We start from the raw sequence: 26,524 nt of genomic DNA on the forward strand, positions 1-26,524 counted from the left end.
TGCACATACTACACTCCTTATACATGTTTGAAAGCAGGTAGTGTCAAGGTAGGCATCCCTTTTACTATATGTGCAGGTCAGAGAGAGGTATAATTTCCAGAGTTCCTACTGAGCCAGTGTATGTGCTATGTGTTGCCTCTTTGCCAAGGCCAAAGTATACTGGGCATGCCTCCTTCTGCCTACTGGGGCAGGCTCAGGTTGTTCCTTCTCCGAGTCACGCTCTGCCTGTGATGGCCTTGGCAATGATGGGGGGCTGTTTGGCCCAGGCCTATGCTGGTCCTGCTGCAGCTGTTTTCACAGGATCATATTATGTAGCATAGCACATACCATGACAATTTGGGTACATGTAGTTGGTGAGTACTGCAAGGCTCCACCAGATGTGTCCAGGCACTGGTACCGTGACTTGAGCAGCCCAAACACATGCTCAATTACATTTCGTGTTTGTGCGTGTGCCTCATTATGGCGTTCCTGTTCAGGTGTGTGTGCATTTCTGATGGGTGTCATCAGCCACGGCTCCAGTGCATAGCCAGCATCCCCCACTAGGTGACCATGTGGGATGTCCCCATTGGCAAATGTCTGGTACAGTTGCGTCAGATGCCAGATATGGGAATCATGGTAGCTTCCAGGGCAGCCAGCACACACATTCAGTATTATGCCCTGGGCATCACACATGACCTGGCAGTTGATGGAGGGGAACCCTTTGCGGTTGAAGTAGACCCTATCCCGCTCACCAGCTGGTGCTTTGATGCATATGTGCGTGCAGTCTATTGCACCCACTACCTCAGGGTATTCTGCTATTTGCTGGAAGAGACGCATATTGCTGGCCAATACCTCATGGGAATTGGGGAAATATGCATGATTACTGACATGTGCTGACATGGAATCCAGGAACTGGTGCAGTACCCTGGATGCTGATGCCTGTGATATCCCCATCATATCACCAGTTGGTCTCTGGAAGGTACCTGTTGCTAATATTCTTAGTCCAATACATACCTTAGCTTCCACTGGGATGGGTTCCCCTCTGTTGGTTCTGTGTGTGAGGTGTGGCCTGCACAGCTCAACAATTTGCTGCAAGAGGTCTCTGTCCACTCTATACCGCTCCACTATCTTCAGCTCATGTAGCCCCTGGTAGGTAACCCTGGGCCTGTACACTCTTCTCCATCTCCTCACTGTGGGGTTGTCCAGCAGCATTTGCATTATCACCACCCTCAGCATGTTGCATCAGCCCCTAACATTTTTTGTCTCAGTGAAGCCTTTTCAGTTTTCACTTCTATTAGCTTACTGCAGTGTTGTAGTGTCTCTTGAGAGAAACATAATGGACTGTTGTTTGCAGAGTTTTAAGTGCTGGGCTGGGCTAGTGTTCTGCCTGGGTAATTGCCTGATTCTGACTGTTTTCACCTGCTAGCTCTGCTAGTACTCCCTGGTAACTTCCACTATTTGGTGTGCTTCCTTTTTCCTTACTGTTTGCTCGGGGGGGGGGGAGCGCCGCGAACACAAGTGCAAACACGTGCACAACAGCTAACACGCGCACACACATGCTTACACGGACTAAAGCTTGCTTATTCTTCTTAAAACGTGTGCACACCTGCACAAATGCGCTTACGACTGTTTACACAGCCTTACATATGCTTACTCAAGCTTACACGTGCGCACACATGCTAACACACGCACACACTGTCTTACTCGGGTTTACTGGTGCGCACACGCATGCATGCATGCTCAGCAAGAAACATTGGTGTTATCCACGGCATACACCTTCGATTTCTTGACTTTACCTGGCCTACCTGTTGACACACCTCTGTCACTATTATGTAAATGTAAGCTGACACATGTCACTCTGCTCCAATGAGCTTCACTCCTTTCATACATACCCCCCTCGTGATGTCACCTATCTTCTACTCTGTTACTCTCCTTATCCTACTCCTACACTCCACTGACTGTGCTCATTTGCTATGTAAACTTGCGATTCACTATCCTAACTCTCATTTGCATAGGATTGCCTACTAATGCTTAGTTACATCTCTTAGACTGAGCTTCCCCCCTTAGGAACCTCTATTCTGTGGCCATGTTGTCTTCAGCCTGCCATTCCCTTGCATTGTAAATTCATTTTAGCTATAAAATCCACATTTGTGGATCTTAAGTATTAATTTTCTCCTTTTTAGGGCACAGCGTGTTTGCGTGGCGCTGCGCTACTGTTAAACCCCGATGATCGGGATAAAAAAAATGTTATTTTATTTTTAATTTGCATCACTTCCCGTTGCCACTGGCAGTATTGGCCATTGGCATGCTTCCTCCTGTGAATGCATGCTTTTCTTCCAGCTGACATGGCTCCGTTTTGCTATTTGCAGAACCGTACTCAGTTATCAACTGAGTAAATTTCTGCAAATAACACTACTCCTACTCGGACAGGTTTGGGTTTCCTGGATCGCAAATTTACCTCATTTGCATGGCTTTCACCTGCAATTGAGGTAATTTGCATATCCCAGCCCTGTCCATGAAGGACTAGTTTAAGGAGCTCTGTTACATGCCCCTACCAGCTCTTCCTGGATCGCTCGGCGGACATGTTGGCTGCATGGAGTCTTACTCTACTCTTAGACTCCGTGCAAGCCTTCGTGAATCCGGCCCTACTTGTGTTTTTTTTTGTATAACTAACATCAATCCAGAATTATGTGAGTTGCTCAATTTCTGCATTCTCTTATATCTCAGTTTTTCTCTAAATCATTATTCTTGATGTATTATTTCCACAATTTTCATTTTTTCTATGTAATTTGCTCATACACTTTACTAAAGATCCCTCTGCTAGTTGTTTTACCTCTGTTAAAATATTCAATACTTCAAATACAGTTGGTTTAAACCTTGATTTCTATTTTCCTTTAATTGCTTTTTTTGGCAGCCACCAGAATTAAACTTAAAAAGGCCTTACTAGGTCTAGGCAATTTAGATCCTGTATCCCAGCTCACAAAATTATTTCCTTAGTTATGCCCATTTGCTCACGCAATAATTCTGCCAGAATCCTTTGTAGGGAATTTTTAAAGTCTGTCAACTCATTACATATGTTCTGAGTACCTCTTTCTTTCCAATCACACCTCCAACATTTGCCATCTACCTGAGGAAAAAGTCTTTGGACTCTGCTTGGGGTATGAAAATATCTATGTAAACACTTTCAAAAAAAATCCTATATCTTCTAAAGTTTGTTGCATACTTGGAAGTCATACATATGTCCTCCTTTTGTATCCTTCATAATTGCTTATCCAATCTCTATTCCCAATTTTTTATAACCTCCTCTGATTAATTCCTATAGTTATCGTGTAATATTTTATATGCCCTAATTATTCATTTTTATCAGCAGTTTCTGTTCTACATTCAGCAAAAAACTCTATCAGATTAGGGTTTTCACTTAGGATTCACCAATCCTTTTCTCTTTGTCTATACTCTGATATCCCTGCCTGACAGGGAAGATAGTCTCTAGCTTGAAGTCCACATGTCTTTTTGGCCTCCTCCAATTCTATTACATTTCCGTCTCTAGTTATTTGCTACCAATACTTTGGCTACTTTGCCAGTTTTCTCCAGTAAATTATATCCCCTCTTGCTTATTCTCTGTACCCCTAATTACAGTCATCCCTATGGGCAAAATTTCCTTTCACCGTTCTCATGCTGGCTTAGTTCTTAGAATACTGTGTGCTACTTTATGAATATATTATTCTGTATGGCTGTTGTTCTCCTTACGTATCTACATCCAAAATACCACAGTCTCCATATTTCTTGAATTTCCTCCCTGTTTCATCATCCTTTTCCACTTTGAATTATAACTTTTTTGTGTTTTATATATATATATATCTATATCTATATATATATATATATATATATATATATATATATATATATATATATATATATATATATGAGCCTTAACTGCGTAGCATATATATATATATATATATATATATATATATATATATATATATATATATATATATGTATATATGAGCCTTAACTGCGTAGCACTAAAATATCCCTTCAAATCAGGTAATCCAAAACTGCATTGTTCAATTGGGAGGACAAACTGATCCCACTCAATCCTTGTTGTCTTCTCCTCCCAAATAAATTTCTTCAACTTTTTATTAATTATTGTCTATAACTTCTCTTTTGCCTGATCTGTATATAAAACAAAAGCAATTAAATAAAACAAAAGCAATTAAAAAAAAATGATTGCTTGCATCTTGCTATCCATATCCATAAACAAGAGCTTCCAACTTCTCAGTTTTTGAACTATGTTTTGATTAATCTCTTCCCACATATACTTAGCTGCCATAACAGAATCCTTTTTAATCTAGACACTTAAATACTTCATTTTATCATGTCCCCATAAATATGGGTATTGCTAAAACAATTCATGTGTGGGTATATAATTTAATGTTATAGCATTTGTTTTATCTTCATTAAATTTTTACAGTTACCCTATAAAATCCATTACTAAAGTGTTTTTCCACTTCAGGGACTTGGAAACAGCGGCAATCCAGCCGTGATCCTGCGGTCTACTAGCAACCACCTTAATTTACCATCTGACCTGCAGTGCAGGTTCCCAGTTGACTTGTAGTTGTTTTTTTTGTGGTATAATACCTGCAATTTACTCTATGCTTGTAATTAATGGCACTCACACTCCCTGGGCAGAATTTTTAGTCTAAAGCCCACCCACAAAAGGCCACCCAACTCCCTTAGCATTTATGGCCCATCCTTTCTCTTTTCCATTTACAATCTACCCTGATAGTAAATTGTCTAGCTTGTGGTATGTCTTTCAGGCTAGCAAAGTCTCAAACAGCCAGCTCATTTTTCCAATCCAGTACCTTTCAACAATAGAATACATTGTGTAGCTAGAGATAACCAACAAAGCAGCGTATATTAAACAATCTTAACCATTTTTAGTCTCACAAAACCTCCCTCAACTATTACATCCCCAATACTACTTTTAAGCAGTTTTTGATATCAGCCTCATAGACTACAACTTTTCTAATGTGAGACAAAGCATTTCTGCAAGCTTTCTCACCTTTATAGAGTGATTATTTTGGGCTAAGACTACAGAGCTCGGCTCAATCCACTCCGTTCACCCTTGCTCGCTCAGGCTCACTCCGCTCCACAAACCTCATCTTACTTTTCTCTTTCCCACATGCACTCCCATCCCTACCCCCCAAACTCCCAAAAACATCAAACCCTGACCTGCTATCCACCAATTATAACCTCCGTAGCATAATTAAAAAAGCTAGTGAATTCCAAGCCACCTTAGCCACCTAGTCCCCTGACATAGCAGTTATAACAGAAACATGGCTAAAGCCACACATCAGGAACAATGGGTTTACCCCAAATGGCTATAACATTATTAGACTAGACAGAATAAACAAAAGGGGTGTGGTATAGCTGTACTGTTTAAGGACAATCTTAAAGTGTAACAACTCCAATGCACCCCACCTAACCTACCCAACACCGAGACTCTAACCACATATCTAGAAATAAACCCAAATAAATCAATCATTATCATAGCTTTCTACCTCCCTTCTGGAAACAACATACCCATCATTAAAAATCTCCTTTCATGGGCTTCCCTCAACTTCAACCAAGAAATGATTATTCTTGGTGATTTCAACCTCAGTTGTCAAACCTGTATATCCAATAACCCTTCTAATTTCCTCAGTCTCTACAACTTCACCCAGACCATAAACTGTCCAACTTGCATTGACAAACACTCCAGCAGACAGTCTACATTAGACTGGATACTAACCAACAATCCCAACCTAAGTACATAGCAGGCTGTATTCCTGACTCACTCAGCGGCCATTCCACTACCTTTATATACAGAAAACATGTACACACACAATATAACATCTCCTACAAGTACACCTATTGAAAAAAAGCATTTCTCCCCCTCAGTTTTAACCTGATTCTCCAACAATATGCCTGGACCCCACTTAAATACCTCCAGCTAGACCTTGCGGTACAATTCTTCAACAGCACCTTCCTTAACAATCTCAACAATCTAGCCCCAATTAGAAAAGTATGGGCAAAATCCAAGCCTCTGCTATGGTTAACCAAAGAAACCAAACTTTTACTTAAACAAAGAGATAGAGCCTGGTCAGATTACCATACCACCAAAAACATATCAAACCTAACATCTATAAACAATTAAGGAATCAAGATAAAAAACAAATCAAAGTAGACAAGCAAGTGTACTTCCAAACTTGCCAACAACAACACCTAAACAGCCCTCGTAAATTCTGAGAAAACATAAACCACCTCCTAAGCCAGGGCTGCTCCCCTACCCCTACTCGAGTAACCACTAACAAAACAGACCCCATTGCAACCCAAATTAACTCCCACTTCATAAATTCCATATCCTCCCTACTAGGCAGCCAACCTAGCACTCCTCTTACTCTTCCTACCTCTACTCCTGATGATCCTAATCCCTTCTGCTTTTCTTCCATTCAAACTAGCTACATAAGATCTCTCCTAGCTAAACTTAAACCCTATTGTCTGGCTGCCGATCAGCTCCCTAATGAATTTCTAAACATTGCAGCCCCATCTATTGCTTACCCCATATCTATCTTGATCAATCACTCTATTTCTGAACACTATGTCCCAACTCTATGGAAAATATCCCACATCATCCCACTCCATAACGGTGTTTTTTCCCAAGACATAACCAACTTCTGCCCTATTGCCATTCTTTACCCTCAGCAAAAATCTTAGTAAAATGCATCCACAAACATATCCTTAACCACTGAATGCCAGGAACTCCACTTCTTAAAATTAATAGCAAAAATGTAGTTTATTCAGTGACTGCAGAATTTGATAGTCAGCACCAATGAAAACATTCCACAGATCAGCAGAACAATGAGCTGAAATAGCAGCTGATATTATGACCATATCACAAATGTGTATAGCTGGAATAGCACAAAAACCAATATAACCTCGTAGCGCCTCGACCAAACAGACTTTACAGAGTAATGAATTAGATTAAACCTAACATTTATATACAATACCAATTAATCAAACAATTAAATGATTCATTAAAATTCTAATTAATAGAAACAACATTTCACATTCTAAACTGTATAACAGATGTTAAAAAACATCTCCTCTCTAATAATCTCTTATCCAGTTCAAAACATGGCTTTAGACCCAAACATAGTATTTCGGGTTCCTATCAGATAACTGAAGACGCATTTTGTCAAATGCCTCTTGGCTGAACTTGAAACGTCGAAAAGTCAAAATGACGAAGTGGCATATAAGCAAATTCTTTCCCTGGGAACGAAGTCGCTTGGCCGCTTCGTCACTTTGCCATTTTTGGCATTGTAGTGTGATCTTGGAGTTGGTATATTTAAGTAGGGTGGTGGGGGGCACAGCCCCCCATGTCAGGGGTTGGGGAGAAACCCCCCCACTTTATGCAATGTTTTAATGCCTTTTTTTTTTTTTTTTTGGGAACAGCAATTTTTTTCTCAGGGAAAAAAAATCGCTGTTCTTGTTGTTCGATGTCTTGTGAATTCGAACTTTAGAGTTCGATATAACAATGTTCGATCATTTGATCATTCATTGTTATAATATAGACCCAGTATTTCCACTGTTCTAATCTCTTTTACTAACACCATTCATCATCTCCTAAACAAAGGCCAAGCATTCTCCTCCATCTTTATGGACATGTCAAAAGCCTTCGACATCTTTCCCATCAACTTCTACTCAACAAACTCTCAACCAACAGCATCAGCTCAGCCGCTCTGTCTTGGTTTCTCATCTATCTTTCCAATTGGCAGCAGGCCACCAAATGGCAAAACACTCTTTCCCCCCTTTTCCCCATCTCTGTTGGTGTGCCCCAAAGTTCGATACTTGCCCCTCTTCTCTTCATCTTATTTACAAATGACCTCAGCTCTGCAACCAATCAAGCCACCACTGTTCAATATGCTGATGATGCTACCCTTATATGCTCCACCTCCTCAATCATGAACTTCAATTGAAAATGAAATCAGCCTTATAAAGCATAGAAAAATACCTATCAGAACAACAACTAATTCTCAACCCAAATAAAACCAAATTAATAATTTTCAAAAATAAAAAATCCAAACCTTGTCACACCCATCTATCAATACACTTGTCAAATGGAACCAATATCAAACCCACAACTCATACTAAACTCCTAGGGGTCACTATTGACGAGAATCTAACTTTTGAAAAACAAGTCTCTCTGACAATCAAAAAAGTCCATATCAAGCTTGGCATTTTATACAGGGCCAGACCATATCTTGCCCACAATGCCAGGCTTGCCCCTACCCATTCTCATCTGCTTTCTATCCTCCTCTATGGAGCCCATATTCTCACCAACCTTTGGAAATCTGAACTAAATAATCTAGACTCATGCTATCACAAAATTGCAAAGTTTGACACGAATGCCCCACACAAGACCCATTACTGTACTGTGCTCTCTCAACTAAAATGGCTAGAACTCCCCAACCTTCTAGCTTAAAGCTAACTTACGATGGTCAACAAGTTAACTCATCAACCCTCTAACTGTCCTGCCCTCTCCAGTCTCATCCAACCCACTCTCAATCCCAGGACCCTCAGATCCTCCAATAAACTTATGTTAAAGGTTACCCAATCCCGCAACTATCACAGGGACTGCCTTTATTCCAATAAAATTACCAAACTTTGGAATATTCTCCCTCCTACAATTACTAAAAATCCACACCATCAGGATTTCAAACAACTACGCAACTACCTAGCCAATAATTGACTCTGCTGCTGTCTGACCCCTGGTTAAATCCACTTATACTCATCCCACCCCTTCCCATTGCTACAGCATCTCCATGTTTCCTTCCATCTAAATTTTCTCTCTTCAATCTCACCTTTTTAATCAGTGTTTTGGCACCACTGTTATGTTACTATTTACATAATTCCATCTTGCAGGAATCTCAAACATTCTGGACTAGCAATGATATATTTGTGTAACATGCAATTTGTATATACTATATTTTGTACTAGCCTATACTTAGGTTTTGTACTATACTGAGTGTTTTTAATTTCATATCATTACTGCAAACTAAATACTACTGTTTATATAAAAAGAATATATTGTACTGTTTTTTGGAGCTTTTCTCCTCGGGCCTCTGCTGAAAATGGACTCCTACCCAGTCGGACTTTCCCGGTTAACAAATGTAATAAATAAATAAATAAATAAAATAAATACATTTTATATCCTGAAAAGATAAACCACCAAAAATGAAGACAAAAGCAAAAACTAAATAAATAAATGAAAGTAGTGAGCTGCTTCCCTGAGCACACTCCAATTATGTCCTTGACATGAAGGTCAAAGTAAACAGTAAAATCACTTTATTAATCCATGGTGGGATTAATAAAGTGATTGTACTGTTTACTTTGACCTTCATTTCAAGGACATTATTGGAGTGTGCTCGTGGAAGTAGTTCACTACTTTCATTTATTTATTATATCCTGAAAAGACTTGAAACTGTCTCAAAATGTTCCATAATACTGGATGTCCTTTTCTGGTTTTATCAGCTACAAAATAATATAATCTGCAAATAAAGACAACTTTTTGTGATTACCATACCAATTATATTCTTGAAATTTCATGTCCCATATTTTCTTTGCCAATTGCTCTAAATATAAAGCAAACAACAAAGGGGAAAGAGGTCACTCATGCCTGTTTCCTCTGCTCAGATGCAACTTATCAGAGAGGAATCCTCCCTTAATTTATGTCTCTGATCACTCATATATTCTCCTAATTAATCTTATTGTTCTATCAGGGAATGTAAAAGCTTCCATTACCCTACACATAAAATCCCATATCACTGTGTTGAATGCTTTCTCTGCATCAAGACCCACCAATAACAGTGGTATTTTCTTACATTTTGCTTCCCTTTGGATCATCATTGTTGTATTAATGTTGTCAAATGTTTGCCTCTCCTCCACAAAACCACATTGATCCATATCTATCAGTTTTGGTAACATAGTTGCCAATCTTTTAGTTATGGCCTATATGAAGCTTTGTCTGATGGGTCTTCACTATCTTTATTAATTACAGCCACCACCGCTTTCTTCCAGAATGTTGGTGATTCTCTCCATTCAAAATAATGTTAAATAAAACTTGCAGACCTTTATCACTTTCTTCCCTCCAAGCTTCTAAACTTCCATGGGAATACCATCTATTCCTGGGGACGTTTCTGCAGACTGATTATACATCTTGTTTTTATCTCATCTTCTCCTATTTTAACTGTTGATTGTTGAGCCTCATCTGTCTCTTAACTTGGCATACATAAGTCTTCCATAAATATTTTCATTTGTGCACTTTCTTGATTTTCAAATTTCTCTACTTAATACACATTTTCACAAAATTTCCAAAATGTCTCTAATACATCTAAAGGATCTATGGTTATTTCTCTTGTTATAGGCTCCCTAAGTTTAGCAACAACCTTTCTACTTTCTTTTGCCTAAGTCATTGTGTTAAAAGTTATTCTGCTCTGGAGTTATTATCAAAAAACAGTTGCTTAATAGCAATCTTTCTTAACGCATGCATATTAGCATACTCACACATTTTCTCTTTAGCACTCTGCAGTTGAACCTCTTCTTGTTCTCTGAGATTCCCGTTATTCTGTAATACTATAACCTTTGTCAGTCCCTCCAAATAATATCTGTTACTTCTTAACCATATCTCTTGTTCTTTTATTTCTACCCTATTTTTAAACTCTACTTTCATGTTATCCTACTCACTAGCTATAACATCTGAAAAAAATCTATTTTCTCTATTAATCCTGAATAATTCCCACTAACCATTCCTTAAATTCCTCCCTTTTTAACAGGTTGGTCATAAGGACCAGTGTCTCATTTGTACTTCATTACCCTGTATTTTTACCCTAGCTGATATTGGTGCATGATCTGAAACAGTTATTGGATGTGTCTTGAAGCTTTCAATTAAATGCACATATTCCTGTGAAATATAATTTCTGTTTAGTCTAGCTCAGGTATTGTACCTTAAGGAATAATATGTAAATTCTCTCCAAGTTCCTGCTACTTATTTCACTTCTTCCATCCCAAATATTTTCAAAATATCTTCAGAAATCTACCCTCTTTTGATATATTTCTCTTCTAGGTCCCCCAGGTACATCCTCACTGTTGCATATTAAGTTTCAGACCCCATCTATAAGTAATATTCCATGCTGAAAGCTGATTATTTCTTCCCAATTTTTTCTTAAGTTTCATAATAGCAGTTTTAAGTGGAATATAAATACATGTCAATCCATTCCTCCTCCCTTCCCAGTAGCCCTTTACTACCACAAATCTTCCATTATTATCTTTTTTCTCTTCTATCATTATTTGAACTCCTCTAGCAGTTAGTGTAAGTACTCCCCTTTCTCCTTGCACCTGATATTGTGCTGAATATCCATCCTGAAATAATTTATTTATCAAATTCACATGCTCATTTCTTTCCAAATGTGTCACCTGTAGCAGTGCAATTTGCACTTTGCTTTTATTATTATTTATTGGAAGTTTGTTTACCAGGACAGTCCATTTGGGCCACAGGGAATCTGTTTTCAATGGAGTCCTGGGGAGAAAAGCTCCAGAAAAATGCAAATACATAGTACACATTGCACATATACATTACAGATTATCTCATAGGAATATAAAGTAAATATGATAAAAAAGGTTAACAATGATAAAATACATCAGTATAGTTCATTAAACAGCAATAAAAAACATGTTTTTTGTTTCTTAATATAATTCAATACACTTACCTTTTTGTCTATACCTGTGAGATTATTCACATTCCAAAATAATATGGATAGTGTATCCATTATGATAAATAGTTATTAATCCCACCTATTATATATGACAGCTTTTTAAAATGTTTCTTTTCAGCATTTTGTATGACATGCACCCACTGATGTTTGGCAAGTTGATCTTTTATAGGATTGTATCTTGTCATCTCCATTTGAAATTATGCCACATTTTACAAGGTTTTTTCTTTTAATGAAAACCCTCAAACAAAAAACAAACACACCCCTATAACCTACTAACTTAAATCAAGCACACAAAACCATGCATATCTTCAAATAATTATGATTAATTATCTTGATAGGAGCAATAATCCCAATTTGATGGCTACATGCACAGTTATTAGCAAACATAAATTAAAATTATTCATGCTAAGATGCATGTCACAGCCTGTGCCCCTAATTACACAAATTGATGTCTGCTCTTGTCATATTTTTATTCCAGAAGAATTAACTTTTAGCCTTAAAAAGTGCACTGGCTATGTTTAACTAAAACTGAATTATACACTGTTCTAGTAAATACAGTGAAGTATTAAGGTACCAATGATGCTGCTATCTCTCACTCACATCCAATAATTTCAAACTTTAAGTTTTACTAAGCTGATTACCCTTGTGCCTTTTAATTGTATGTTTCCCTGAGCAGGCAGTGCCCAGAGCTTTTGAAATGTATTGCCTGCCCATGTAGTTAGCTTTTCTCAATGGAAACATAACTAATACTGAGATTTATTTGCTATAGGAAAACTTTCCATTCCATTCACAGTGTTATTTTCAAAGCCCACTTGCTTACACAAAAACATGTTATTAGGTTCATAGGTTCATATGTAGGTACTAGGCTATTGGCCCTAGGGCCTATATAAGCCTAGCCAAAGGTACCCTGGCTTTCGCCACCCAAGAAAATTATTTAACTGTGCCACTGTCAAGCAGAGCCACAGAAGTGATCCCCGGGGTGAATTTCCTATCTCCCATGTTATGCTAAGGCCATTAATCCAGACAGGCACTTATGCAAAAGTAAGAGAAAACATCTCAACTGTACATATATTATAATCTGTGCACATTTATACCCCATCTCCATCTCAACAGCCCAGGATTACAGCAGATTAATTTACGCATATTTTTGTCAAGCCTTTCTTCTCATTTTACATGCCTGCATTTCTTAAAACTACAAAAAAGGTACTTGCTTAATTTAATATCTTTATTATATAGAACAATCACTGAAAATGCTTTACAATATAACATGCAATTTACATCATGAAATGATTTGTTCAAATATATTTCACAAATGTGATTCATGTTTTATAATCTTACACCTATTCACTAATTTCATTGTTGCTGGTCTTCTTCATTTTCATTTTCATCTCCATCTCCCAACCTCAGAGTGGCTCTGGCTCAAGTTCAAGATACTCCTGATTCTAGTCAACTCATGTGCTTTTTTCTGTCTTTCAAGATTTTTTCCTTTGGAACATTGTAAAAGTTTCACAGGCAAAGTATCTTTATGAACTTTATTATCATAAAAATGAGAAGCAGAATCCCCTTCTGTTTGATAGCTCACTTTTCGTTGGAAAAACTTTTGCATTTCCTCCTTAGTCTGTTCTGCATAAAAAAATGACTTTGATCCTCCAGGAAAAATATTCTGAAGACAGTTGCATACAGCAGCTTGAATCTCAAACCTTCCCTCAATATTCCATAATTGCTCTGCTTTTCTTCTGCCTGGTGTAAAATAAATAATTATTACCACAAATAATCGACTGTCTCCAATTTTTAATAGTTTGTTCTTCTGCCAAAGTTTTACCAGGACGAACTATTTCTATTGGTATGATTGCATGTTTACTTATACAGGTCTTGGCTGCTTTTTCATGGCCATGTTTGGAGCATGCATACAATGTGCCCTTTCAATTGACAAATCCTGCTGTGGGATACCAGTCAAGTTGCTTATTTGTTCTTTCATAAAATTAATAGAGTCTGTTCCTTCCAGATTTTCTGGTACAGCAAAACATCTCAGGTTTTCTCTGCATGCTCTCTCTTCTAACTCTACCATTTTTGAAATAGCTCTTCTTGAGCAGTCTCATACCGAGTGAGCATTTTCTTTATTTGACCTTTGATTTTGTTTGCAGTTTTATCAGTTCATCTGAATAGATGTTAAAAGCTTCTTCCATTTTTACCAATCTTTTGTAATTTGAATTGAGATGATCCATCAATATTTCATTTATTTTAATCAGCTCTCACCACATTTGATTTATTTTTCCCTCTAAATTGCTAGAAGACATCTCTTGTACCAAAGCTGAGCTTGAACTGCTTTTTGCTTAACACCCACAAGATTTTTGCCAGTCAGTGTTTTCTCTTCACCTTTTATAGTTTATTTTTTCAGGCTCTCTATGTTTCTTCTTTGTTGGCATCTAGGCATTGTACTTACTAGCCAGAACAAATTTTACTAAAACTGGCAGAATTACTACCCTTATCTCTCAGTTTCATTTTTTACACTGGTGGAGCTGAAATTAAGTTGTGTGTAGCCACCATGAAAGTCCATGACCTGAGCAAGACTTTTGAAATTATGCCCTACATGCTGGTATTAAAGTTAGACAGACTTAATTTAAATCTCTACATTGTTCACTGGATTGCAAACTCACTATCCAACAGATCCCAAGTAGTGAAAGTTGTTGGTACCTTCCCTGAACATAAAATTGTAACAAGTGGGATATTGTAGGGACTGGCATGGGTCCCTTTTCTGTTTGGCATTTATTTTGCAGACATCTAACTCAATATCCCTAAGGTATGGTTGGCCAGGTTTGCTGATGACTGCAAGCTGGGCACAGCTATCCCTTCATCTACTGATATTAAATTCCCTCAAGAAGAAATGACTAAGCACATACTTGGGGCACTAAAAACAGTCTCAGGATAAATTCAAAAAAGTGTAGAATAGTAGCATTCATCAATAAAGAAAGATTTTACCATCTCATATGTTTTAAATGGTAGTCCTCTTCAAACAGATACTATCATAAGAGAAATGGGTAGTTATGTCAAAAACTCTCTATCATTCAATCATCATGTTTCCACTATAGTCAGGAAATCATTCTATCTGACCCAGTTAATTTATAAGGGAATATCTTCAAGATCCAAAGAAGTTATCTTACCAATGTACTCTTCCCTTACCAGACCCATTACTGGATACATTGCCTCAAAAGTATGTAGACATCCAAGCATATCACTCAGCTTAATAGGTCTCAATGACTTTTAACCAAAATAATTAAATACCTTAAATCCTACAACTATCATGATAAATTAGTAGAAATCTGCATGTGCTCAGTAGCTTACTAGCATCTCTGAGGTGACCTGGGTCTTGGCTTCTGAGTGATGAACGACTCAGCCTGAGCTGACCTCTGATTTCTTTACAAAAACCTGTGACTCTGCAAACACCTGTACAAAGGACATAAATTTGCAAAAATAACAAATAAATGAGAATCACTGGAGGGATAGGTTCCTAACACAATGCACTTCTAGCTTATAGAGTAAGATACCACTACAGGTCAAGCAAAGTGCTACTTTGTCTGCTTTTAAGGATAGTCTTGATAATTGAATGGGTAGACACAAATTTACATCAGAGTTATCATGTATGGCCTTGCTTTTTTGGGGAAGTGGACATCATTAAGACATTTTAAGTGTGCCAACTTAAAAATATACATAGCTAGGCCTCTTATGGTTCCTGTAATTGTTTGACTAGCATTGTTATTTAGTTTCTTTTTTCCTAGAGTTTCCAGCATAATAACTATATGAACAGGAGGAGTATGTGATCCATGATTAGCAGCTTGCTCAACAAGCTGTTGCTCATTTATACCAATGGTTAGCGGATATTTATAGTGGATATAAAAAGTTTGCACACCCCTGTTAAAATGCCAGATTATTGTGATATAAAAAATGAGACCACAATAAATAATTTCAAAACCTTTCCCACTTTTAATGTGACCTATAACCTGTACAATTCAATTGAAAACAAACAAATCTGTTAGGGGAAAAATATAAAAAAAAATATACAATAAGCTAATTGCATAAGTGTGCACACCCTTAAACTAATACTTTAGATCCAAATCTATCAGATTGTGAGGGCATCTCTTGTGCACAGCTCTCTTCAGGTCACCCCATATATTTTCTATTGGATTTAGGTCTGGGCCATTCCAAAACTTTAATTTTCTTCTAGTGACGCCATTTTTTGTTGATTTGGATGTATGCTTGGGGTCATTGTCATATTGAAAGGTGAAATTCCTCTTCATCTTCAACTTCCTAGCAGATGCCAGAAGGTTTTGGGCCAAAAGTGACTGGTATTTGGAACTGTTCATAATTCCCTCCACCTTCACTAAATCTCCAATTCCAGCTAAAGAAAAGCAACCCCAAAGCACGATACTGCCACCACCATGCTTCACCATGGTGATGGTGTTCTTTTGGTGATGCAAAGTGATGTTTTTGCGGCAAACGTACCTTTTGGAATTGTGGCCAAAAAGTTCAACCTTGGTCTCATCAGACCATAACACATTTTCCCACATACTTTTGGGAAACTTGATGCATTTCTTTTCAAATTTTAGCCGGGCCTGGATGTTTTTCTGTGGAAGAAAAGGCTTCCATCTTGCAACCCTATCCCAGAGCCCAGACATATAGAGAATACGGGAGATTGTTGTCACATATAGTACACAACCAGTGCTTGCCAGAAATTCCTGCAGCTCCTTCAGTGTTACTGCAGGTCTCTTGGCAGCCTCCCTGACCAGTTTTCATATTGTCTTTTCATCAATTTTGGAAAAACATACAGTTCTTTACAACGTCACTGTTGTCCCATATTTTCTCCACTTTTTAATGACTGTCTTCACTGTGTTCCATGATATATCCAATGCTGTGGAAATTTTTTTGTAGCCTTCTCCTGACTGATACCTTTCAACAATGAGATCCCTTTGATGCTTTGTAAGCTCTCTGCGAACCATGGCTTTTCCTGTAGCAGGCAACTGAGTAAATGTCAGGAAAATCCTACTAGAACAGCTAAACTTTATTTGGTGTTAATCAGAGTCTCTTTAATTAATGACAGGTGTGTACCCAGAGTCTGATGGCAGGTGTGTACCCAAGAAGACTGAATGCTGTAGTTAAATCAAAAGGTACTTCAACAAAGTATTAGTTTAAGGGTGTGCACACTTATTCAACCAGCTTATTTCAAGTTTTATATATTTTTATATTTTTCCCTTAACAGATTTGTTTGTTTTTCAATTCAGTTGTACAGGTTATAGGTCACATTAAATAAGGGAAAAGTTTTGAAATTATTTACCGTGGACTCATTTTTTATATCACAAAACCTGGCATTTTAACAGGGGTATGTACATTTTTTTTATATCCACTGTAGTTCATTTCGTACTGGCACTGATAACTGAATATCCATTTTATTGTAAAGTGTTGGTATTTAGTTGTACGAGGTCACCCTATAGTAGAATTGAGGACTTTGCTCTTTCTCCATTATTTTGTGATCTCATAATTAGCTTATATAAGTAGGTAGCAAGGGGAGTGGTGGTGCATCCTCACAAATGAGGGTACAGACAGGCTACCCCTGCAAAAAATACTGTTGTTTTTTTTTATGACCTGTGTTATTATTGCTGCTTTTGAGATGACTCTGGATTTGATGACTTTGTGTTTGATAAGTAGTAATAAACCCATAAGTATTTATATATACTATTACTAGGTAAGTACTACTGATGCTCTAGTAATTTCACCTCAAGCATGTGCAGGGAAACTGTACTTATGGCTTCCTTTATGCTCGAGACTGTTAATTTAGCCATCAAACTATCCCCAAAGAAATTCTGATGACATGCTATAAAACCTTCCAGACCTCCTTTTGCAAAAGCAATAGGGAAATAACATTTTCTAAGATAGGACCTACTACCTGGAATCACCTGCTTAAAGATTTATGCATTCTGTAATCATTATCTTTATTCAAAACAAAATTTAAAGAAAAAGATTATTGTTGAGAGTTTCTGAGACTATAACTATTGGAATAACTACACAACATATGCAATTAAATTCATATTTAAATCCCCTTCTCTGCACACATTTTCTAATGATCAATATTTTTTTTTGCAAAATTTTCATAACATTCCCAAATAAAACTGAAAGCACTCCCATTTGTCTAGTTAGTATAATGTGCAAACATTTGTCTCAGTTTCTGTTGTGTTGTAGAGTATTACATCCTTTTTGCCAAAATGTTCACTGTACTGATCTTTTCTGTAATGTAGACTGTATTGCACTTTTTTGTAATGTCTTCATTCACATGCATACTCATGTCATGTTCCATATTCTGTTTCGTGCATTATGCTACAGCGTTTTTGGTCATATAAGTTAGGCTTGTGGCTGAAAAGGGTCAATCTGACTAGTCTGCCTACCCTATGAAAAGATAGTAAATAAATAGTTTAATATACTTCTCTCACTGCTTGTTATTATCTAGTTAACTACACAGACATGTATATACATGGGTCACTGTAACTTCGTTGAATGGTACTGTATTTGACATCTGTTTGATCAACAAATTTTGTCAGCTAAACAAATAGTGGACAGGCATGCAAGACTGACAATCCCTGAGTATGGAAATATATCCTTTTCCCCTGGGATTGTGTGATCTTGTAGTTAGAATATATAATTAGCAGGGTTTGTGAGAACTGCAGGAGGGGCTTGCCCTCTCCAAAAAATGATGTTTTCTCTATGTGTTTTTTTTTTAAGTTTTTAATATGTCAAGATTAATTCTTGGAGCATATGTAATAGTATGTCGACATGCATAATGTCGAGCCATTTGTTTTGACTTTATGCACATCAACATAAGTGATATTCAATTTACTTTTAATAGATCTATATGTCGCATGTCTTGTGCATTCATATGAGACACTGGGGCACATTATGGGTTCAAGTCATTTACTGTACATAAACACATCAGGAGCTGTAACTGGAACATATACTTCTAACTTCATAAGCTTACTGACTGACTCATTACTTCTAACGCACTCGCATATGCATCTCCATTCAAACTATCACTCGCACTGTATGACTATACAAAATGGCACTGATCTCGCACATGCTCAGTGCCTTATGTGCATGTGCTCTCTGATTACAGTGGCTGGCTAGGTACAATATACACACTGATCTACGTCCTCCCTCTATAATTTTGTTTGATATGCAAATTGGAGAACAAAGACATTTTGAGGGCTACACATTATATCAATATTTCAATAAACAAAACTGAGTTGAAGTCCAAGTCGCTGTGTATTTTAGATTCAGTCTGGAAATTCTACCTGATCTGGTAATATAGAAATTCTGACTAGGATTAGCAACAGGGACAGTATCTGGGGATTCTTTCAAAGCTGGAACACCAGGGATTCCATCAAAATTGTTTGAAGAAAGCACCCTGTCCTTTTGGATTCGAATAGGTGTAGAGTCACTCTAGGAATTAGAGTCATTTTCACAAGCAATCTGCTATGTCACTGGTTAGAAGACAGTTAACACATGTCTTCGACTTCTTCTGAAATCCATTCCTTTCAAATTGTATGATGTAAGATCTCAGTATCTTCACAAATGTTCTTCATGATTCCCACTCATTCATATTCTTTAGATGTTTGCATTCTCACAACTTCTCCTTGTGGCAATGGTCTAAGGGATTTACTGGTCTAATAGTAGTGCAGCTTTTGTGACTGATGTTTTCTCAAAAGTTGAGCCTTGACCACTCTATTATTCTTAGTGTTTGGTACTAACAATTGTTTACTGATTGGAAGAGTTGTTATAGTCTGTCTAGACATTAGTCTCTAAGCCGGTGAACCAAGCACATTGTCTCAAGGAATGTTTCTGAGATTGAGTAAGTTAAGGAAAACATCGGTACCATGTCTCTTGGATTTCTCCAACAAACATTTTGCACTCTGAACTGCACATTCAGCTAACCCATTAGATTGTGGATAGTCAGGACTACTGGTAACATGAATAAAGTCCCAAGACTCAGCAAATTTCTTAAACTGCTGACTTGTATACTGTGTACCACTTGTTTCCCACCGTTTCCTATACTAGTATAGTCTGGATCCCAGATCTGCTGGTTTCAGGACTTTAGTGTGTATTTCGGAGTGGTCCAGCCCTTGTGGTAGTGAGAGGTCTTTCTGCTTATCAGTGAGACTGGTAAGCATTAGAGCAGCCTATCTGTCGTAAGAGGAGTGGTTTCCAGCTCTGAAATTAACCTTATTGGCTGTTTTGGGCAAATTTCAATCCCTTTCAACTTTCTGAGTTAAAAAAAACCCAGTTTGCGGGGGTTTGCACTTGTTTTAGCTCGACAAATAGTGTTTGGGCATCCTGCAGACTACTACAGCACCAGAAATGAGAACAAGAGACTTTTTTGCTGATCTAAGTATCTTTTTGGATTTCTCTTAACTGTTTTAGCTTAATCACATTTTAAAAACATGTTTTTACTGTGGTTCTATTGTATTTTTGCTGCATTTTACTGTTATATATTCTTACTGTGTGTGAACTTGATTTATTTGCTTAAAAGTTAAAATTTAACATTAGTGCATTTAGTACTTTAGGCACCACACTCAATTGCAACAGTCTATGCTGTGCATTTCTACTGTTTAAATTACTTTTTGCTGCTTAATTTCTTAAAAAAAAAAAAAAAATACTATCTGTACTGCTCATTTCCCATCCTTTCCTATACTAGAATAGTCCGGATTCCAGATCTGCAGGTTTCAGGACTTTAGTCTGTGTTTCTGAGTAGTCCAGACCTCATTGTGGTAGTGGGAAGTCTTTCTGCTTATCAGTGAAAGTGGTAAGCATTAGAGCAGCCTATCTGTTGCAAGAGGAGTGGTTTCCAGCTCTGAAATTAACCTTATTGGCCATTTTGGTCTAATTTCTATCCCTTTCAACTTTCTGAGTTAAAAACCCATGTTTGCACGGGGTTGCATGAGTTTGCGCATCACGCAGCACTCCTTAGCTAGGGTTAAACTATTCCCAGCACCATAAAGTCTGCTCTTCAATTTTTCCCTTAGAATTAGCCAGATTCTTAATTTTAGCACTTGAATCTGCCTTTTCGTGCTCAGCACTGGTTCAGAACTGTTGTAAGCACTAAATAAACTTCAATTTACTACAGCACTCAACCTTCCTCATTAGTTAGTGATTAACAGTCTTTTTCTACCTATCTTCTTCAGTTGCTTAGAGGAAAAAAACTCCAGTACTTACTTTCCTCACTTGTCTAGAGGAAAATAGTGATTACCCAGGCATGTCCAAGGGACAGCTCCCGGTGTTCTCTCCTGTCTACATGAGGAATCTGGGCATATTGGGGCAATGTAGCAATTGCCTCATGTACACTGACAACCCTCTCCTCCTACCACCCAACACTACAACCTATGAGAGATGCATTTATCTAGCCAAACTGGAAGCAAAGCTCTCTCAACCCAAGACTGAACTTGTCAGTCAAGAGGAGAAGGTAAACACTTGCACCACACCACACTCATCACATAGACCCACTAAACCTACACCACCAAAACCCACACATAGATACACAAAAACATTCATGGAGGCTCTCAATAATAATCTGCCCACACAACAGAGACCTCCAAAGTAGAAATGCAAGCAACCTCCACCCCTCAACACAACCCAAAAAACACATAACCCAGACTCAGTGTGCCACTTGACCACATCCCATAAGGCAAAACAATGTACCCAGCACATTAGTCATAGGTGACTCTATAGTCAGGCACACCAATGTTCCACTCACCAGACTAGACAAGGAGAAGGTTACTGTCAGCTATCTGTCGGATGCCTGGATTTGTCACATAACCCACAAACTCAGGTCACTCCACAGCAAGTACAAATATGACTCAGTCATTGTCCATTTTGGTGTGAATGACCTGAGATGTACCTCCCTGAACTACATGAAAAAAGATGTGGAAGAGCTCTACGATCTTGTAATCCAGGCAGTTATGACTCTAGCCCGAGTAGCATCCTATCTTCACCCAGAATAATACCACAGTACAAGGACAAAATGATTGACTTCAACAATTGGCTAAGCTTCTGGTGTCATTCTAAGGGGATCCAGTATCTGTCTGGCTGGGATGACATGGTCAACAGGCCATGATGCTTTGACAGAGATGGTCTGCACCTGTCTCCCCTGGGATTCCAGATATTGGCTAAGACTCTTGCCACCCCTATAGTGCCTTTTTTAGGAAAGGTCCAAATGACAAACCCACCACCATAGCAGGTACAGGTAAACAAATACTGAGGGCAATGCTACTCAGTGCTAGAAGTCTAAACCTCAAAATGCACTCATTTGAAGCACTCTTTAAAATGGAGAACATCGATATCTGTGCTATGACTGAAACCTGGTTCAAGGCTCTGGAGAGCACCCCTGCATTACCAGGCTATAACTCATACCATACCTTTCGGCCATCTAACGTGGACCAGAACACCAAACGTATTCATTAAGGATATCCACACCTCCAGGCTAGTTGCCCAACAAAATGCATCCAAAATTATCCAAGTGCAACTAACTCTGGGCAAAACTGCAATCCAAAATTGTAGCTTGCTACATATCCCCCACCATGCCCCAGGACTCCCAGTTCTCTTTTTTTGATATACTGGAAAATATTAGGGTCCAGCCAAACAGCCTAATAATGGGTGATTTCAACTACCCCACCATTAACTGGGATAACTACTCATGTACCAACTCCTTCACTCAATGCTTTCTAGAATTCATAAACTCCAATTCCCTGGATCAACTTATCCACACCCCCACCAGGGGCAACAATATCCTAGACCTAGTCATTATCAACATGAGAGATCAGTCAATTCCTCATTGGTCAGATCTGACCATAAGCTAATCACCATAGATATCCACATCCCACCCCCCACCCCCCATTAAGGAAACCACTGTAAACAATTTCTCCAAAGCCAACTTCATGCTTCTTAAGACAGAAGTGGCAAACTACATGACATCCTTGCAGATGGGCACTGGAGCTATGACTGCAGAATCCTACACAAATGCACTCTATAAGCACTTACACGAGTGCATGGATCGTGCTATCCCTAACAGAACCAAGACGCTATCCTCCAAAAAAAGGAAGCAAATCTGGTGGTCCCCCACTATAAACAAACTGTAAAACAGAAGGAAGAAACTGTTGCAGAAGAGAGTAAAATCCCATGAGTAGAGGAGCTCCCTGGTCAGCCTCAGTAAAAACTGAGATCCCTCATAAAATCCTCCAAAGCTAGCTATGAAAATAAGATTGCCTCTGATTCTAAGGAGAACCACAAAGCATTCTATAGCTATGTCAAGAATCTCAATGGTAATACCCAGGTCTGCTCTGAGCTAAACCACAATGGCATGAAAATTACAGAACCAACTGATATCACCAAGATCCTGGCTGATAGGTGCAGTGCTAACTACTTTACCCCCCTCTCACCCTCTAAAGGGCCCATATCTATACCATAAGAATGCAGAGCCCCTAAAATCACAACTGTGCAGGTTAAAACTGCGCTTTCCAAAGCCAAGAACACAACTTCCATGGGACTGAACAACATCCAAGGCTGCATTCTACATGAACTTCAGAACAAACTGGCCCCCCACCTAAGCACCATGTTCAATCATAGCCTCACATCAAGCTCTGTACCCACTGAATGGCACACAGCAACAGTTATACCACTCCACAAAGGGGGAGCCACCATGGAGCTCGGGAACTATCGCCCTATTAGCTTGATGAGCCTGGTCTGCAAGGCCATGGAATGCATCATCATGGAACTCATAAACAAAGACATAGGTAATCTCCAAACCCTGGACTCCACCCAGTTCAGGTTTGTGAAAGGCAGATCATGCCTCCTGAATCTGATTGACTTGTTTGAAACAGTCACCAAAGCCATAGATGAGGGAAAGGCAGTGCACACAGCCTATCTTGACCTTGCCAAGGCTTTTAACATCATCCCCCTTTCTGGAATTATAGATAAACTCGCTAAACTGGGTATAAATCCATATGTCACAAGATGGATTGCCAACTGGCTCACTGACAGAACCTACCCTGTAAAAGTTGCAGACTCCAAATCGGACTTCAAACCAGTGACAAGTGGAGTACCACAGGGTTCAGTCCAGGGTCCTCTCCTGTTTGCTATCTACTTCTCTTAAGTAAGGGCTAACACAGAGGGCCTCTGGCTGACAAAGTTCAGAGATGACTGCAAACTAGGTGGCATAGTCGAGCCCCCAAACAATATGGCCATCTTACAGAAGGGCCTCACTGAGACAGATGCCTGGTATCAGCCCCATGGTTTCAAGTTAAATGCTAAAAAGTGCATTGTCATCCCCTTTGGTAAAAACTCTGTTCTCATGAACTACCACATAGGCGGCAGTCCTCTTAATGCCAAAGGTGTGATAATAGACCTTGGGACTCAGGTGGACAGTAGTCTCTCCTTTGATTATCACTTCACCACAGTAGTCAGAAAAACCTTCTACATGGCACACCTCATCAGGAAAGGTTCTCATCCAGGAAAAAAGAGGTCATTGTTCCCCTCTACTTGGCACTCATTAGACCCATTATTGACTACAATGCCCCTTTTGAAATGTACCTCACAAGACATCTGCAACAGCTGGAAAGGCCCCAGATGTACCTCACCAAGAGGATTACAGGTCTCAAACAGTTGTCATACACTGATTGTCTCAAAAAAATCCAGCTTTACTCCATAGCATATCACCTACTCTGAGGTGAACTCTGCCTAACATACAAAGCTATGTCAAACCCAGAGCTGCTGGACATGCTACACCTAAAGAAATCCCAATCCTTCTGGAATACATGCTCTAGGGATCTAAACCTTCTCACCACAATAAATAGAACATGCTAGAGGGATAGATTCCTGTCCCAGAGACTTCCCATACTCTAGAACAAGCTACCTATCTATGTCAAGCAAAGTTCCTCATTAGCACTCTTCAAGTAAAATCTTGATGAACGGATGGGAATTAGGAAATTCACCCTGGGAATCACTCCTGTGTCCCTGCTTGACAGGAGCACAGGAAAATAGGGAATCTTGTTGGCTAGGCTTACATAGGCCTTAGGGCTGGGGGCCTAGTACCTACCTATGAACATATGACAGAAAAATGTCTCTTAAATTTTGTAATGACATTGCTGGATATCAAGTTAGGAAGTAGGTCAATTTCAAACCAATCTGAGTAAGAATGTACTAACACTAAGGAATGCTGACTATTCCATTCAAAAATATTTGTAGCAACTGTCGACCATGGTAATTCAGGAATCTGGTGTAGTTGAAGTGGTTCTTTTTGATGTGGTTTGGTGCTGTTGCAAATTGAACATGCTAGAGTTTCTTTCTCTATATCTTTGGTCATAGAAAGATCAAAATACAATGCCTCTTGCCCTTTTTTTTTGGTTGAATCAGTACCTGGGTGACCATGATGCAAAATGTTGATATATTCCTGTTGCAATGCTTTAGGAATTACTACTTTTTGACCTTTCATGATGATTCCCTCTTCCATCATGAGTTCATCTCTGTAAGGAAAACACTGTGGAATGTCAAGTGGTAAACTAGTTTGTCGTGCTGGCCATCTTTGACTGATAATGTTTTTCTGGTTCTGGAAAACTGGGTCTAAACCAGTGTGATTTCTTAGTTCATCAAGGTGTGGTGTTGAAAATTTTCTGATTTCCATGACTTCAAAGTCTGCTATTTCATCTTCATGCTGCTCTGTCATTTGTCTGGGTGCATGTCACAAATCATTAGCAAGGTACAAGTATTTGCCCTTTTTGTAGACAATACTGAAACTGTATTTTTGTGATTTTAACATCATGCGTTGCATTTTAGCTGGGGCTGTATACATTGTTTTTTTTTTTCAAAATTGTAACTGTTGGTTGGTGATCAGACTCTATTTGCATAGATCTGACATAGATATAATCACTGAACTTTGAATATGCGAACACTACTGCTGAAAGTTCTTTCTCTATTTGTGAATAATGCATCTCTGTTTGGGTTAAAGTTCTTGATGTGTAAGCAACTGGTATGCTTTCTTAAAGACATGCTGTGCCAAGGCTGTACCTTGAAGCATCACAAGAAAGCATTGCAGGTTTGCGAACATCATAATATCTCAATGTGGGTGGACTGGCAATTTTCTTCTTCAGAATATCAAATGCTCTTTGGTGTTGTTCCAACCAGGACTAGTTAACATTTTTGAATGTCAACTCATGTAATGGTGCATAAAGCTCACTCAAGTCTGGGATGATTTTTCCTAAATAGTTGACCATACCTAGAAAACTTTGTAAAGATGTGACATTCTCTGGATCTAGCATTTCAAGAACTGCTGCTTGCTTAGACAGATCTGGTTGTAAGCCAGAACTGGTAAGCAAATCTCCCACATAAGTAACTTCTTTCCATTTGAATTTACATTTCTGAGGATTCAGTTTGACATTTACTTCACGAGCACAGTCTGGAACTTTCCTGAGGTTTCTGTCATGTTTGTCTTCACCATTGCCTCCGACAATAATGTCATCCACTATAATAGCACATGGATAACTAGAAAAAAATTGTTCCATGGCAAGTTGAAACATTTTTATGGCACAATTGATTCCAAATGGCATTCTCAAAAGTCTGTATCTACCAAATGGTGTACTGAATTTAGTTAACAATGAAGATTTGAAATCCAGCAACATTTGCCAAAAAGAGCTTTTTGCATC

The sequence above is a fragment of the Protopterus annectens genome, chromosome 1.part1 (assembly GCF_019279795.1).
Source record: "Protopterus annectens isolate FY-2018-M chromosome 1.part1, PAN1.0, whole genome shotgun sequence".
Classification (NCBI taxonomy): domain Eukaryota; kingdom Metazoa; phylum Chordata; order Ceratodontiformes; family Protopteridae; genus Protopterus; species Protopterus annectens.